We start from the raw sequence: 16,195 nt of genomic DNA, 5'->3' as shown, positions 1-16,195 counted from the left end.
ATGGAGATGTTCCAACTTTTAAGGGCGGATTTGGTGTGACGAAGTTTCCTAGCAAGGGCAATGAGGGGGAGGGAGGGGGAGAAGACAAGGATGCGCCAAGCTTTCAGGACGGTGGAAGGAAAGAGGGGATGGGAGGTCCACATATCGAAGAATTTAAAAGGCTTGGGGCCAAAGGAGGAGTAGGGTTAGATAAGAATGTGACAAGGACTGTGGTCCGATAAACCTTGAAGAAGAAAGTTGGCAGAGGAATGAGGGAAAGAGGTGAGCCAGACCTCATTAGAGAGGAATCAATCGAGCTTACAAGTGATACGGTCAGGCCCCACACGACGGTTGTGCCAAGTAAGAGGGGAGCCAGACCATCTAAGATCGTCGATACCGAGGTCCGCAATGCAATCATTAAAAGCATTAACCGAAGAAGGGTCAATAGGTCTCCCACCCAATTTCTCAGATTGGGAATGGACCACATTGAAATCACCCCCAATTTCCCAAGGAGTGGAGTCCATACCGGCCTTAAGGAGAGAGAGATCAGACCACAGTTGCAAGCGGTCAACAGCCTGGTTGCAAGCATAGACCACCGAAATAAAGAGTGGTGGGGGGATTGGGAATGGAGAAGCGGAGATGGAGAAATTGGGAGGAGGAATGGGAAAGGTTGATGTGGATTTTGGAGGGGTCCCAAAGGAACCAAATACGACCATTAGTGAAGTAGAAGAAAGCTAAGATGAGATAAAACCTAGCGTCACATTATTGTTTCAAGTAGTCATACATGGTGATAAAAATCTTCAAAGCTTACTATGCTTGAGAAAAACCTCAAAGTAGTAGCAGTAATTCAGACTATCCATGATGGAGTAAAAGACCAGCTTCAATAGAAAAAGAGCCAGCCCACTAGCCCATGGTTTGGCTAAAGTCAAGCCCACAATTAATGGTTTTAAAGACCCCATGATAGGCCCTCTGAAGTTCTTTAAGTCAGCCTTTTCAGGCACATATGTGCTACATCACTTAAGCCCATATGTGCTACAATCAGTCCCATCTATTAAGTCACCACTTAAGCCCATTAAGAAACCATTGACCAGCAGCAGTTAAGGGAGATATGACAGATTTGCAGATCCCATAGGCCTCTGCACGGAGAAGAACTTGTAGAACATCTAGTGTGGGCTCCATGTGGACAGGTGGCGTGGGAAAGAAGAGAAGCCGCCAAGATCTTTTAGGGTTTCTATTTATTTAATTTCTATTTACATGTGTTAGCTACTTAGTTAACAAGTCAGGCTAAGCAGGAGTTTCTATTTTCATGTACTTGCTATTTCCAATGTGTTAGTTTCTTTTTATTTGCTGGGCAGCCAAGCTACTCCCCACACAAGAGGGAGTTTCTCTTCCTTGTATTGTCCATTGATTAATATAAACAAAGAGATCCAGCCACAGGAGCCCATGGTTTTGGCAAAAGAATGGTCCTCTTCAAAGGCAGCAGCTCCTGTGGTGAAGCAGTGGCAACAAAGGTGGTGATTCCTTGGCTGGTGGGTGGTGAAGCCTGCCACAGGCCAGTGGTGGGAAGCTCTGGTCATATCCCTTCTTTTCCCTCTTCTTCTTCTATTTCCTCTTTTATTTTCTTCTTGAATCTCAGCAGTTAAATCAGTCTTGCGTGGTGACTTGAGGTGTATTAAAACACAGTTTTGGAGGTCTGGTTCATTGCTTAAATCTTTTGTTTATTGCTGTTGGTATCTTAATTATTGTTTATCTCTGTTCTGACTAAGTTATGAGTTCGGAATCAGAGGTGAGAGAATGAATTGACTTGTCATTAATGACAGAGGTCCCCTTATTTATAATGAGATAACAACCCAAGAGGGCAAAAAGGGAAAAAGGGAAAATAATATAAAACCCTACCACAAAGAGATAAAATGCTAATCCCACGGTTCTCAACACTCCCCCTCAAGTTGGTGCAAATATATCATACATGCCCAACTTGGAGACCAGTGGATGAAACACTTGGCAATTTAATCCCTTGGTGAACACATCAGCTATCTGATCAGCAGAACTAACAAAAGGAACACAGATAAGGCCTTGATCTAACCTCTCTTTAATGAGTGGTGATCAATCTCAATGTGTTTGGTCCGGTCATGCTGAACCGGATTATGGGCAATACTGATGGCAGCCTTGTTGTCGCAGTAGAGGCGCATGGGGGTTTCAGTAGTAACACCCAAATCTCCCAATACCTTTAAGCCACATTAATTTACAAATGCCTTGGGCCATAACACGATATTCTGCCTCTACACTGGATCGTGACACAACGGACTGTTTCTTACTACGCCATGTGATCAGATTACCTCCAAGAAATGAACAATAGCCAGAAGTAGATCTCCTATCATCAATGGATCCAGCCTATCAGCATCAGTAAAAGCTTCAAACCGCAGGTTCCCATTGTTGGAAAAGAGAAGACCTTTCCCAGGGGCAGATTTCAAGTATCTCAAAATCCGATATTGGAATATGTAATCCAGAATACTGTGGGGGTTCTAGTCCTTTTGGGGTAGTTTTATTCCTATGTTTTTTTGGATGAATGAGAGAGTTTTATTCCTATGTTATTAGGTTCAAGTGGCTCCTCTTATAGAGTCAACAAGTTAGGGGTAATTATGTCTATAGTTGGCTATGTGGGTTTAGTCCCACATCGCCTAGTTCGGTCCTTTGTAACTTTCCCCTCTATTATAAATAAAGGGGCTTGCCTATCAATGAAATATAACATTACTATTCCATTCTCTCATTCTCTCTTTCTAACCCACGATTCTTCCAACATGGTATCAGAGCAAGTCTGATCTAGGTTAGAAAAAGAGAAAAAAAAAAAAAACTTTCTTCTCTTCAATCACCTTCTCCCACCTTTCTCTCTCTCTCTCTCGGGTTCTCCTTCTTTAGTTTTTTTTCTTCTTCTCATCCTTGTAAGGGGGCAGGCAGCACTAATGAGGTAATCAAAGCATCCAATGATTTAGTTGCTGCCCTCCTCCCATACTACCTTTTTTTATTAAAAATTCTGTTTGAAATCTGCTGGAACCATACCTGCGATATTGGAGCTTTCCAGAATTTTTTGGAGATCTGATTTCTATCACTAAAGATGGTTGATCCTCCATTGTTGGAGACTCCTACACACCCTTTTCCAGCCCCTTTCTACCCTATTCCATTGTCCTCGTTCCCTTTTTTCTTTTTCTCCATCATTCATTAACTTTTCCAGCCCCTACCCTAATCGATCTCAACTTGTCAGGGTTTTTTAAAACCCTAACTCCAATCAATTTTAGGGTTTCCCTTTTCAGATGCAGCTGATTTTTTGGAGTGATTCCCTACTACTACAAGCCCTACTCGACCTAAGTTTGGACCCTTTCTGATGGCTGGATTTGCTTCTACAGCAAAACTTCCTTAACCTGCTAAAAACCCTGACAATACCCTGACTCCAATCGAAATTAGGGTTACAGGTTTCAGCTTTTGCTGATTTTTGGAGGGCTAATTACCTCCAGTACTAGGACCACTCGACCTCAATCTTGCACCTATCCAAGTTTTCTAGAAGATCCCTCCCCAATCGATCTCTATTTTTCAGGGTTTTCCAAAACCCTTGCATTAATCGATTTTTTGGGTTAGGGTTACCTACTGCTTCTGGAGTTTTTGGAGGTATTTCTACCATCAAGAGAGGCAATCTACTTCAATTATTCATGTCTTAAAAAAGTATTTTACCTAAGATAGCTGCTGCCCTATATTTACTGCACTTTTTGGTGTTTCTCCCACTTGAAGATCAAGTCTCAAATCCTACAAGAGATTGGGTGTTCGTATTGGAGATCCATTCCAGCAGCTGTGGACAGCATACCTAAACGACCCAAAAAAGAAATAGAAGGGCCAAAGTTACATAAGTATACAAACAAAATCCCAGAACAGAAAATATATCAAACCAGTGGCTGACTGGGTTCAGCCAATCCAGACACCCACTATCAAAACTAGCAATCTCTTCAACCCCATGTCAGTCACATGCCCTAGGAAATCCCTAACTTGTGACCCACCTCATTATCTTGGTACCATGTTAATAATTTACTGCTTGAGCTTTACTATTTTTCCGCTTCATTCTGTTGAAAGAACACAAAGCATAGAAGATGGGTATGAGTTTATTATTGGGAGAGTGCTTGAACGAATGCTTATGGAGGGTGACTCTACAAATGTCATAAGTCTTAACTTGTATGCACAACACTTTGGAAGAGCCAAAAAATTCTTGCATTTTATTCTACTTATGCAGCACTTGTCATCTAGTGATGCAGTGTAAGGCCAGTCCAAACAGGCACCCCTAAATGGTCTACATGGGTTTGGTTATAGGTAGCCCAGACCAAGGCCTATTCTGGCCATCGATTGGACTACTAGAAAGGCCCATAAATGGGTTATTTTTAAACCCATTAGTCCATCCAAGATTCTGTCCCGGATAGCTATCGGTCAACAGGCTTTAAAGTGGAGATTTTTCCACATTTCATGGGTCCAAGTTGGTCGTTGCATGGAGAGATTTCAGGGTGGTTACTTCTTTGATTTGAAAAGATTTTCCAGGAAGTGGAGGAAGATCTTATCCTAATGCTGACATAGTTTAGTTTCTAATTTCTTTCTTTCTATTTCATGTAATAGCAATAGTTTCTGTATTCTCTCTTTCTATTTCTTTGTAATGTTGAATTTTAGTTTCAATTCCACCAGCGTTTGCTGCCGGTCCCAAGCCCGGATAAAGGAGTAGGGTTGGTGCATCAGGTCGGCAGCGGCACCGAAAAAAACCCTAGCCTTGGTGCATCAGGTTGGCAGCTGACACCGGAAAAAACCCTAGCCAAACCCTTTTACATGGATTCTACAACCTTATATTGTCAGCGTTATGCTTGGGCGTTCCCCACCAGAATAAGCCATGCACTATACTATGACCCAAGTGTAGTGAAAAGTGAGCGGGGCTAGCTAGGGCGCTCCTGTAAGCGATATGGCGCATTGGCGCCTAGATGTAGTGCCAAGTAGGCAAGGGTTCTCGCACCATGGACGAGTGCGGGTAAAGAAACTAGTTCAAAAGCGTAGGATTAGATTAGCATCTTGGAACATTGGATCTTTAACGGGTAAGATTCTAGAATTGATAGATGTTATGAGGAGAAAAAGGATTAATATAGCTTGAATTCAAGAGACTAGATGGAAGGGTAAAAAAGCTAAGGAGTTGGACAACTTTAAACGTTGGTAAACGGGAATAAAAGTAATAGAAGTGGAGTAGGCATAGCAGTGGATAAAGATTTAAAGAATGATTTGGTGGACGTTAAAGGATTCGGAGATAGGATTATATCCATCAAGCTTGTGTTGGAGAAAGAGGTCATCATTATAATTAACACTTACGCAACTTAAGTACGATTAGATGAAAGTGGAAGTTACAATTTTGGGAACACGTGGATGGATTAGTGCAAGATTTTAGTCAAGGAGAAAAGATTATTATAAGGAGTGATCTGAAAGCATGTTGGGAAAGATCGTACAAGCTATGAATGTGTACATAGAGGATATGATTTTGGAGAGAGGAATGAGGAGGGGATTTCAGTTTTAGATTTTGTTGTGGCTTATGAATTATCTACGTAAACACTTAATTTGAAAAGAGAGAGGAGCATTTAGTTACCTTCAAAAGTGGGCATTATAGTAGCCAAATAGATTTCTTCCTAACTAGAAGGTCTGATAGATTGTTATGTAAGGTTATACCTAGGGAGAGCCGAAGTACACAATATAGATTACGTAGAATCGCAAGAAAGGTGTGCTTATTTGCCCTACGATTAGGTGGTGGAACTTAAAAGGATATACTTTGAAATCATTTACTGATAAAGTGGTCAAACAAGGAAAATGGGACTTTGAAGGAGACACTAATACGATGTAAAATGAGATGACTACTTTTATTAAGAAGCTTCCTAAAGATGTTCTAGGCGAAACAAAAGGAAAATGTCATTCCTCTAGGGAGACTAAGTGGTGGGATGATGAGATTCAAGCAGCCATTAAGACTAAGTAAACTAGTCTTAAGACATGGCAAAGGACTAAGGATGTCGAGGATCTACAAAGGTATAAATTTACCAGAAATGAAGCTAAGAAGATTGTGTGAAATGTAAGGGCGAAGAAATATGAAGATCTTTATAACAATCTCAGCACAAAGGAAGGGGGAAATATCTATAATATAGCTAAAATGAGGGAAAGGAAGAGTAGAGAATAGAGATCCTGACCATGTTAGATGTATTAAAAGTGAAGATGGTAAACTACTAATAAGGGATGAGGAGACTAAGGAGAGGTGGAAAGAGTCTTTCTGCAGCCTATTGAAAGAAAACACTTCCAGTAATAGTGTCTCGGAAGGTTGCATTACTCATTAGGACACCACATGTCGTAGATATATACAAAAAATAAAGGCGCCTTAAGTAAAAAAAGTTTTAAGGAGGATGAAAGTAGGCAAGGCACAAGGCCCGCCCAGATGAGGTCCCAATAGAAGTGTGGAAGAGCTTAGGAATCTGCGATTTATCTTGGCTAACCAAGCTATTTAATGAGATTATGAGCACACGGTAAATGCCAGATGAATGGAGAAAAAGCACTGCATTGTGGTTGTGATTTACAAAAATAAATGTGATATAAAGAGTTGCAATAATTATAGAGGCATAAAACTAATGAGTCATACAATGACATTATGGGAGAGGGTTATTTAAACCCACTTGAGACAAGAAACTACTATTACGGATAACCAATTTGGTTTTACGCTAGGAAGATCCACGACAGAAGCCATTTACTTACTTAAGAAATGCATAGAAAGATTTAGAGATTGCATGAAGGATCTTCATATGGTTTTCAGTGAGCTTGAAAAACCTTGTAACAAAGTCAGTAAAGAGTTAATTTGGTAAGTACTAGAGAAGAGAAGTGTTTCAAGTAAATATGTAGGCATAATTAAAGATATGTATGATGGTGTGGTGAGTAGTGTAAAAACTGTGGGGGATGAAGGTAGTGAATTCCCACTCACAATTGGGTTACATCAAGGATCAGCTTTAAGCCTTAATTTGTTTGCACTTATCATGGATGATTTAACCAGAGACATTCAAGATGAGGATCCTTGGTGTATGCTTTTTGTTGATGATATTGTTTGGAGGATGAGACAAAAGCAGGGATACAACGTGATACAATACAATACGATCATTCATACCAATACTCTCAATATGATTGATTTAGGGGTTAAAAAAATTAAAGTATCGATATGTATCGCATCGTATCGGCCGATACAATGCGATACATTGGGATACGCACATTAAAAGGCACATGTGACTTCCGAATCGTGATTTCAGAAACCAGAAAGCACCAACAACACCTGGATGGACAACTTTTAACCCAAAACTTCAATTGACATCTTTCAAATTTCATGCTTGGGCCTTTGATTCCATGCTGAAAAATGAATCAAATCAAGAAAACAAACTGCACTTTGGTTGAATCAAGGAAACAAACTGCAATATTGCTTATTTATATTGTTTTTTGCTCCAAAAGTATATTTTTATGTGTATCGTGTCCATTTCTATGTGTATTTGTAGCATGCAATACATATCTCCGATAAAATATGATACGTCTCTTAAAATCACCCCACCGATATGATACGCGATACCGATACTTTAAACCTTGGGCTCAATTATAAATAAAGAAGGTGATATAGAGGATGATGTTTCACAGAGAATTAAAATAAGATGGATGAAGTGGCAAAACTAGGAAGGATAAAGGAATGAGCATATTAGAGAAGATTTGGGAGTAGCTTCGATACATGATAAGCTACGAGAAAGTCGTTTGAGGTGGCATGACCTTGTTCAATAGAGGCCTTTGGATGCTCCAGTAAAAAGAAGTGATTTGATTCAGATTGAAGGAACTAAAAGAGCCAGGAGCAGACATAAAATGACCTTAGGAGAAGTGGTGAAGAAAGACATGCATAACCTAGGCCTTGTATCAAGTATGACCTTGAATAGAGTTGATTGGAGGGCAAGGATCCATGTAGCCTACCCCATTTAGTTGGGATAAGGCTGAGTTGTTGTTGTTGTTGTTGTTGAATTTTAGTTCCTTAGTCTTCAAGTAACCCACACATGGTACAGGTTACCAATTTACTGATTTCTTACATTATTATAAATACAAGAAAAAGGAGACATCCCCATTGGTTTTGGATGTTGAAACAATGGGCCTTGCCTTGTCAGTTGCTGTGGGAGACAGTGTATGGTGAGAGGCCCTTCCCTATCCCTCCTTATCTTTTCTTTTTCTTTTGTTTTCAATTGTTATTCTGGTCCAGCAGCCATCTTTTCATTCATGCCTCAAATCTAGGTAATAACAGTATTGTTTTATTGATAATCTCATTGTCTCATATTGTTATTCATTAGCGTCATCGATTTTGATAATTTTCTCCCAGCATGTTAGTGTTTGCGATAGTCTGTTATGCCAGTTTTCTGATCTGAAATTCCTCCTCTGAGTTCTAATGATCAGACCACTTGATTGCTCTGAATTTTCTACATGTTATTCCACCTCACGTCAACCTCCTTCGATCCCTATTTGAGTCTCATCAAACAGCTGGATCATATGCTAGAGTTGATCACTGCGATTCTAAAAGTCTGTAGGTTGGTTAGTGTTGATCCCTTTTCAGCCTAGCCTACTACATCATCTAGGCAATCGTTTGACTCATTGGAATCCAAGGACCACTAATGAGGTCGTGATGAGCAGGCTAAGCAGGAAGTTGTTCATCCAAGATGATGCAAGTCACCTCCCGTGCAAGAAGAAGAATTTTTGGATTTGGGTTTGGTACAGTTTTTTAGGTCAAGTTGAACAATAAGTTAGTCCCCAATGGGTTATATGGGTCATGGGCTAAGTAATTTTGAGTTTTCCATTGAAACGGGCCCAATCTATAAGCCCAAATATTAGGGATTTAAGGCCTATACAGGATTAAGTAGTAGGTTTCAATTTTCTTAGTTTCTAATTCCATATAATAAATTAGTTCGTGGTTAAAATAAATATTAAGTAGACGTTTTCAATTTTGTAACTTTCTATTTTTCATGTAATAGCAATGGATCCTTTAGAAGGATTCCATCCTAGTTTCTAATTTATTTGCTTTCTATTTTTCTTATAATAGCTAAAGATCTTTTCTAGAAGGATTCCTTTTTAGCATTTGCTTGGCAGCCAAGTAGCAATGGAAGTTTCTATTTTTGTAATCAGTTCATCACACAGATTTGATGTTTGAGAAAATTATGCTCTATGTGAGTGTGTGCACTATGGTGAATCAGTCACAGCCCTTGTGGTGAAGCACGTGCAACCCAAGGTGGTGAATCCTTGGTTTGGGACTAGCAGTGAAGCCTTTCCCGCAGGCATTAGGTGGTGAAGCCTATTGATCATATCCCCTTCTATTTTCACATCTTCTTTTCTTTTCACTTTCTTCCATTACTATTCTGCAAGTTTTCCTGCAACTTTCTGTCCCTATCATGGACTGTTATTGGTTCAACTCTAATCTTATTTTCTGTCTTAATAATCCTTGGCTGTTGCCCTCATAATCTCTCCTATTTTCTATTATTTTTACATACTGTTTCAGGTGTGCGAAAGGAGTATTTCACAGCACATACATCTGAAATTCAATCTCTGTTTTCTGAGAATCTGTCCATTAGATTGTGCTGAAATTTGATTATGTTATTCCTTTCTCCATCTACTCCACTTGACCCAAGGTTGATGTCCATCAGACTGGTGGATTGAAAGATATTCAAGTTTTCTTTTCTTGCTATTTCTGGTTTTTCTTAGTTTCTATTTTCTGTCCATGTTCGTACCTCCTAATCTAACCATTCATCTTGCTTTCATATTTTAACCACTTACTCACCCCATTAGGACCTATAACATATGTTAGTTTCCCATCCGATTTGTGGTTTGCAAGTTCTAATCACGTTAAGTTTCTGCCATATTCATAGTTTTCTGGTTCAGTGTGATTCTGGTTTCTAGTGTCTTGTCTTTTCATCCTAGCAAACCTCATCACAAGATTATTGTTCCGGACCAGTATTCCATTGTGAGATCTAATCTTCTGTTTTCCATTTATTTATGTTGCTATGGCTTTTTTAGTAGTGGGAATACTCTCTGTTTGGAGAGTCATATATTTGTTTCGGTCTTTCATAAATAGTATTTATCGAAACACACAATGCATAAAAAACGCATATATTTTGAGAATAATATCTGTTGGAATATGGGTATTTGGGTATTACGTGTGACATGGGTCGATCCATGATATAAGATCGACCCATGGGGTGTTATTTCTATTTTAGTTATTTTCCCTTTCCTAGTTCTATTCTAGCTCTATTTAACTAGTTAGAATTAGAGTTATATTTGGGTTGTGACACTGTTCACGTGAACAGTGTCGTGAACAGTGTTTCCCTCTGTAATCTCTTTTATTATTATTATTATAAATAGAGAGCTTGACTGATCTCATTGATCAATCAAGCCATTCACTAATTTCTACATGGTATCAGAGCCTAAACTCGATATCTGAGAAATTAATTCTGCTCTCCTCCATCGTCTCCCTTCACAATTGATCTCTCCTAGATCAACTAACCCATTACCCTAAAACCCTAAATCAACTGAGACCCTCCTTCTCTCTTTCCTTCTCTCTTCCCTTCTCTCGTTTCCATTATTTCATGGGGACAGTACTTTGAGGTGATCTAAATATGATCTAGTACTTGCCCTAGAGTTTACCTCCTTTACTTTATCCTATTTTATGATCTCCATGCACAGTGAGATCCATGTTTGAAGACTGAAGCATTGCAGATTTTTTTTAGAAGACCTGCAGATTTATTTTTCTCGAAGATTGAAGACCTGCAGATTTATTTCTCTCGAAGACCTGCAGTATTTTTTTCTCCATGTTTGAAGACTGAAGCACTGCAGAATTTTATTTAGAAGACCTGCAGATGTTTTAAGACCTGAAAAAAATTTTCTCGAGACCTGCAGATTTTTTTCTCGAGACCTACAGAATTTTTTTTTTTCGAGATTTGCAAATCCATATTGTGCGAAGATCTACAGACTCCTTTCCTTTTTTTTTTTTGAAGACCTGCAGCAGTTTTTTATTGAAGACCTGCAATTTTTTTACGACCTGCAGTAGCTTTTTTGTTGAAGATCTGCAGATTTTTTTTGCAGGAGTGTAATATTTTTTTTAAAGCCCTGCAGATTTTTTTTCTGCATACAAATCTGCAGCTTCTCTTTGTTTGACAACACTGTAATTGTTTCTTTATACAAACTGCAGAGTTTATTTTGAAGAACTGCTGCCTATTGCAGAATATTCTGCAAATTCCTGCACTTCTCGGTTACTGAAGTTCTATCAATATGACTGATTCAGCTGCATCCACTGCTACCACCAACATTGGCCAATCTTCTACACAAGGGACCCATCATGATTATCCCTCTTTTCCAGTCAGCCCGATAAAGCTCGATGGCACTAATTATTTACTTTAGTCTACACAAATGTTTCTTTCCATTGATTCAAGGGGCTATAAGGGATATATATATGGTACCACTGTCAAACCAAGTGAAGCTGGTACATTACAAGACAAGTGGAGTTCCAGCAACTCTCTTGTTATGGCTTTTCTTCTTAGTGCAATGACTCCATCCATTGCCCGTGGCTATACACTACTTGATTTAGCCGCAAAAATTTGGAAAGCTGCTAGCGGTACCTATTCCCAGGTAGGGAATGATGCACAAGTTTATGATATTCAACGAAAACTCCATGCAACCAAACAGGGTGAACTTACTTTATCTGAATACTACTGTGAACTCCGTAGCCTGTGGCAAGAGCTTGACTATTATGATAACTTTCAGCTTGATTGTCCTTCTGATATTACCAAATTTTAGCTTAGGGAGGATAAATTCAGAGTATACACTTTCTTGACTGGCCTTAATGTGGAATATGATCAGTTTCGGTCTCAAGTTCTGAGTCGTTCACCTTTTCCCACTTTGGAGCAAGCCCACTCTATGATACAATTGGAAGATACTCGTCGTTCCACCATGTTACCAACTACACAGCCAGAGAGATCTGCTTTAATTTCTTCTAAAGGTGGCTCTTCTAGTACTAGTACACGTTCCTCGTCTGAGAAGGAACCTCTTAAATGTACTCATTGTGGAAAGGAACGACATACTGTGGATTTTTGCTAGAAGTTACATGGTCGGCCATCTGACTCTTCTGATGGTCGTAGTGGTGGTCGTGCTCGAAGCCGTGGCCGTGGTCGTGGTGGCACACAGGCCCATCTTTCTAAAGCTACTGAAACAGCCCCTACTACCACACTTTCTGCAGAGGAACTTGCTGCCTTTCGTCGTATGATGACTACCTTCGCCTCTTCATCTGCACCTGCCTCTACCTCGACTGTGGTTCCCTCTTCTGAATCGAGCCTTGTTTTCTCCAAACCAGGTATTTCTTTTGCTGGTCATTGTGCTTCGGCATTATCTCATCCTTGGATAATCGATTCCGGAGCCGCTGACCACATGACTGGTCAGTCCAATTTATTTTTTTGTTATTCTCCTTGTTCAGGCAAAGATAAAATTAAAATAGCCGATGGTTCTCTTTCCTCTGTCTCAGGGAAGGGAGCCATCCATTATTCTCTTTCTTTATCTTTGTCCTCTGTTTTACATGTTCCTAAGTTAACTTCTAATTTGCTTTCTATCAGTAGTTTGACATCTGATCTCAATTGCAAAGCTATTTTTTATCCTTCACATTGTGTCTTTCAGGACTTGGGGACAGGGAGAACGATTGGAATTGGTAAAATGCATGATGGTCTCTACTTGCTTGACGATGATCTTATCTCTCATGCTATATCTGGCCAGGCTGTTACTGCTACTTCTGCTGAACATCATTTATCTGAATTGCACCGATGGCATCGTCGACTGGGCCATCCACCTTTAGGAAACTTAGCTAAAATTTTTCCTGTTTTATTTCAGTATTGAAACCCTCACTCTTTATTATGTGAGGCTTGTGTTTTTGCAAAACAAACTCGTTCAGTTTATTCTAGTTCAAATAAAAGATGTTCTAAGCCTTTTTCTATGATTCATTCTGATGTCTGGGGTCCCTCACGTACCTCTTCTGTTTCTGACTTTAAGTGGTTTGTCACCTTTATTGATTGCCACAACGCACCACTTGGGTTTACTTAATGCGACACAAGAGTGAAGTTTTTTCCTGTTTTAAAGTCTTTTATAGCATGGTTCAAACTCAGTTTCAAGCTACCATTCAAACTCTCAGGAGTGACAATGGTCGTGAATATTGAGATGGAGCCTTTCAATTATTTCTTGCTACTCAGGGTATTATTCATCAAACCAGTTGGGTTGACACTCCACCCCAAAATGGAGTGGCTGAACGCATAAATAGACATCTTTTTGATGTAGCTCGCTCTATTATGTTTGAAATGCATGTTCCTTCTCATTTTTGGGGGAAGGCTATTTTAACAGCTGCTTATCTTATCAATCGGATGCCCTCTCGGGTACTTGACTATAAATCTCCTCTTGATCTTTTGAAGGGGTCTTCTTCTTATATTATTCCTCCTAAAATTTTTGGGTGTTTGTTTTGTTCGAAACCACTATGCCCATGGCAAACTTGATCCCCGCGGTCTCCGCTGTATTTTCATTGGTTATTCTCCCACCCAAAAAGGGTATAAATGTTATCATCCTACATCTCGTCGTGTTTTTGTTTCCATGGATGTCGTTTTTCATGAGGCCGTGGCTTTCTTTCCATCTTCGGCACCTCTTCGGGGGGAGTCCATTCCTACTCTAGAAGAAGTGCCGATTCCCATTCCTCCTCTACATGAACCTATTGATGACTATCATGTACCTTTAGATAATGATGTTCAAGGGGAGCAGCAGGTACAGCCAGTGAAAGATTTCACACAGCAGTATTATCGAAAGAAAAAAGGGCAACAACAGCCCACCACTGCAGCATTACCAGACCAAGAGTTGTCCTCTGACCCAGGATCAAATGACACCTCCTCTGGTAATATTTCTAATCCTTTAGATGCTGCTACTTCTCCTATTACTTCGGATCCATCATTTGATCTACCCATTGCTCTTAGAAAGGGAAAAAGGTCTTGTACGCAACATCCAATATCACAGGTTGTTTCGTATGAATCTTTATCCCCATTACTTCATGCTTTTGTTTCCTCTTTATCCTCTGTTTCCATACCACAGACTTGGCAGGAGGCATTTGCAGATACTAGGTGGAAGGAGGCCATGATCGAAGAAATGCTAGCTCTAAAGAAGAGTGGTACATGGGATCTTGTCACACTTCCACCACAAAAGAAGACTATTGGCTGCAAGTAGGTCTTTGTAATTAAACAAAAAAGCTGATGGAACTGTTGATCGTTTTAAAGCAAGGCTGGTTGCTCGCGAATTTACTCAGACATATGGGATAGATTATTTGGAGACTTTTGCACCTGTTGCCAAAATGAACACTATCAGGGTAATTCTCTCTTGTGCTGTGAACTTAGGATGGAGTCTACAGCAGCTTGATATTAAAAATGCCTTCCTCCATGGTGAATTAGAGGAAGAGGTATATATGGATGTCCCTCCTGGGTTCTCTCATCTGGTGCAACTCATGGCAAGGTTTGTAAACTTAAGCGTGCGTTGTATGGTCTAAAACAATCACCACGTGCATGGGTTGGTCGTTTTCAGACAGCGATGTTGACATTTGGTTATAAACAAAGCAATGCAGATTACACTTTATTTATCAAGACATCGGGCAGCATTATTACTCTCCTCCTAGTACATGTCGATGATATAATTGTAACTGGAAATAACCCTACTGAAATTTCCAAGTTGAAGAATTATTTGGCCAAGGAATTTGAGATTAAGGATTTAGGCATACTTCGCTATTTTCTAGGGATTGAAGTCGCCCATTCTTCTCAAGGGCTGTTCTTATCTCAACGCAAGTATACTCTAGATCTTCTTTCTGAAACTGGCATGTTAGGCTGTTCTCCTGTGGATACTCCCATTGAGGCAAATGCTCGTTTCCGAGACACTGATGGTGAACCAGTGGACAAAGGGAGATATCGAAGGCTAGTTGGGCGACTAATTTATTTATCTCACACTAGGCCTGATATTGCCTATGCTGTGAGTCTTATCAGTCAATTTATGCATGATCCCCGGTCTAATCATCTGGAAGCAGTTTCCGAGACACTGATGGTGAACCAGTGGACAAAGGGAGATATCAGAGGCTAGTTGGGCGACTAATTTATTTATCTCACACTAGGCCTGATATTGCCAATGCTGTGAGTCTTATCAGTCAATTTATGCATGATCCCCGGTCTAATCATCTGGAAGCAGTATTCAGGATTTTGAGATACTTGAAGTCGGCTCCTGGTAAAGGAGTATTATTCTCTAGTCATGATCATCTACAGATTGAGGCCTACACCGACTTAGATTGGGCTGGTTCCCATTATCAAAAATCCACCACAGGTTACTGTACATTTGTGGGTGGAAATTGTGTTACATGGCGCAGCAAGAAGCAAATAGTGGTAGCCCGTTCTAGTGCAGAGGCTGAATTTAAAGCTATGGCTCTTGGTATTTGTGAACTATTGTGGCTCAAGACTTTGTTACAAGATTTGAGTATTCCTATTACTCTGCCTATGCGACTCTACTGCGACAGTAAATCAGCAATAAGCATTGCCCATAATCCAATGCAGCATGATAGGATGAAACATATTGAAATTGATCGTCATTTTATCAAGGAAAATCTGGATAATGGGACGGTTTGTGTTCCTTATGTGCAATCTGGGGAACAGTTGGCTGATGTGTTCACCAAAGGCTTAAGTGGAAAAGTTTTTCAACCTCTAGTGTGCAAGTTGGGCATGATTGATATCTACGCACCAACTAGAGGGGGAGTGTTGGAATATGGGTATTTGGGTATTACGTGTGACATGGGTCGATCCATGATATAAGATCGACCCATGGGGTGTTATTTCTATTTTAGTTATTTTCCCTTTCCTAGTTCTATTCTAGCTCTATTTAACTAGTTAAAATTAGAGTTATATTTGGGCTGTGACACTGTTCATGTGAACAGTGTTTCCCTTTGTAATCTCTTTTATTATTATTATTATAAATAGAGAGCTTGGCTGATCTCATTGATCAATCAAGCCATTCACTAATTTCTACAATATCCATCAGAACAAGAAGAGAAAGAATTGTAGAACCACTGACTACA

General features: G+C 39.8%; 1 protein-coding gene and 1 long non-coding RNA gene across 3 annotated transcripts in view; both read right to left on the bottom strand.

Annotated features, from left to right (window-relative positions):
• Nucleotides 1-16,195, bottom strand: part of LOC122650360 (protein ESMERALDA 1-like) — a 64,508-nt gene that overhangs the window by 45,413 nt on the left and 2,900 nt on the right. The window lies entirely within an intron of this gene.
• On the bottom strand, nucleotides 1,326-14,943 carry LOC122650363. Its single transcript, XR_006331416.1, has 3 exons — nucleotides 14,931-14,943; nucleotides 2,860-2,869; nucleotides 1,326-1,560 (listed from the first exon to the last, which is right to left on the bottom strand). It is a non-coding gene; the product is annotated as an uncharacterized LOC122650363 (long non-coding RNA).

This window comes from Telopea speciosissima, chromosome 2 (genome assembly GCF_018873765.1).
Source record: "Telopea speciosissima isolate NSW1024214 ecotype Mountain lineage chromosome 2, Tspe_v1, whole genome shotgun sequence".
In the NCBI taxonomy this organism is placed as follows: domain Eukaryota; kingdom Viridiplantae; phylum Streptophyta; class Magnoliopsida; order Proteales; family Proteaceae; genus Telopea; species Telopea speciosissima.
This window is presented reverse-complemented; position numbering and strand designations above follow the sequence as displayed.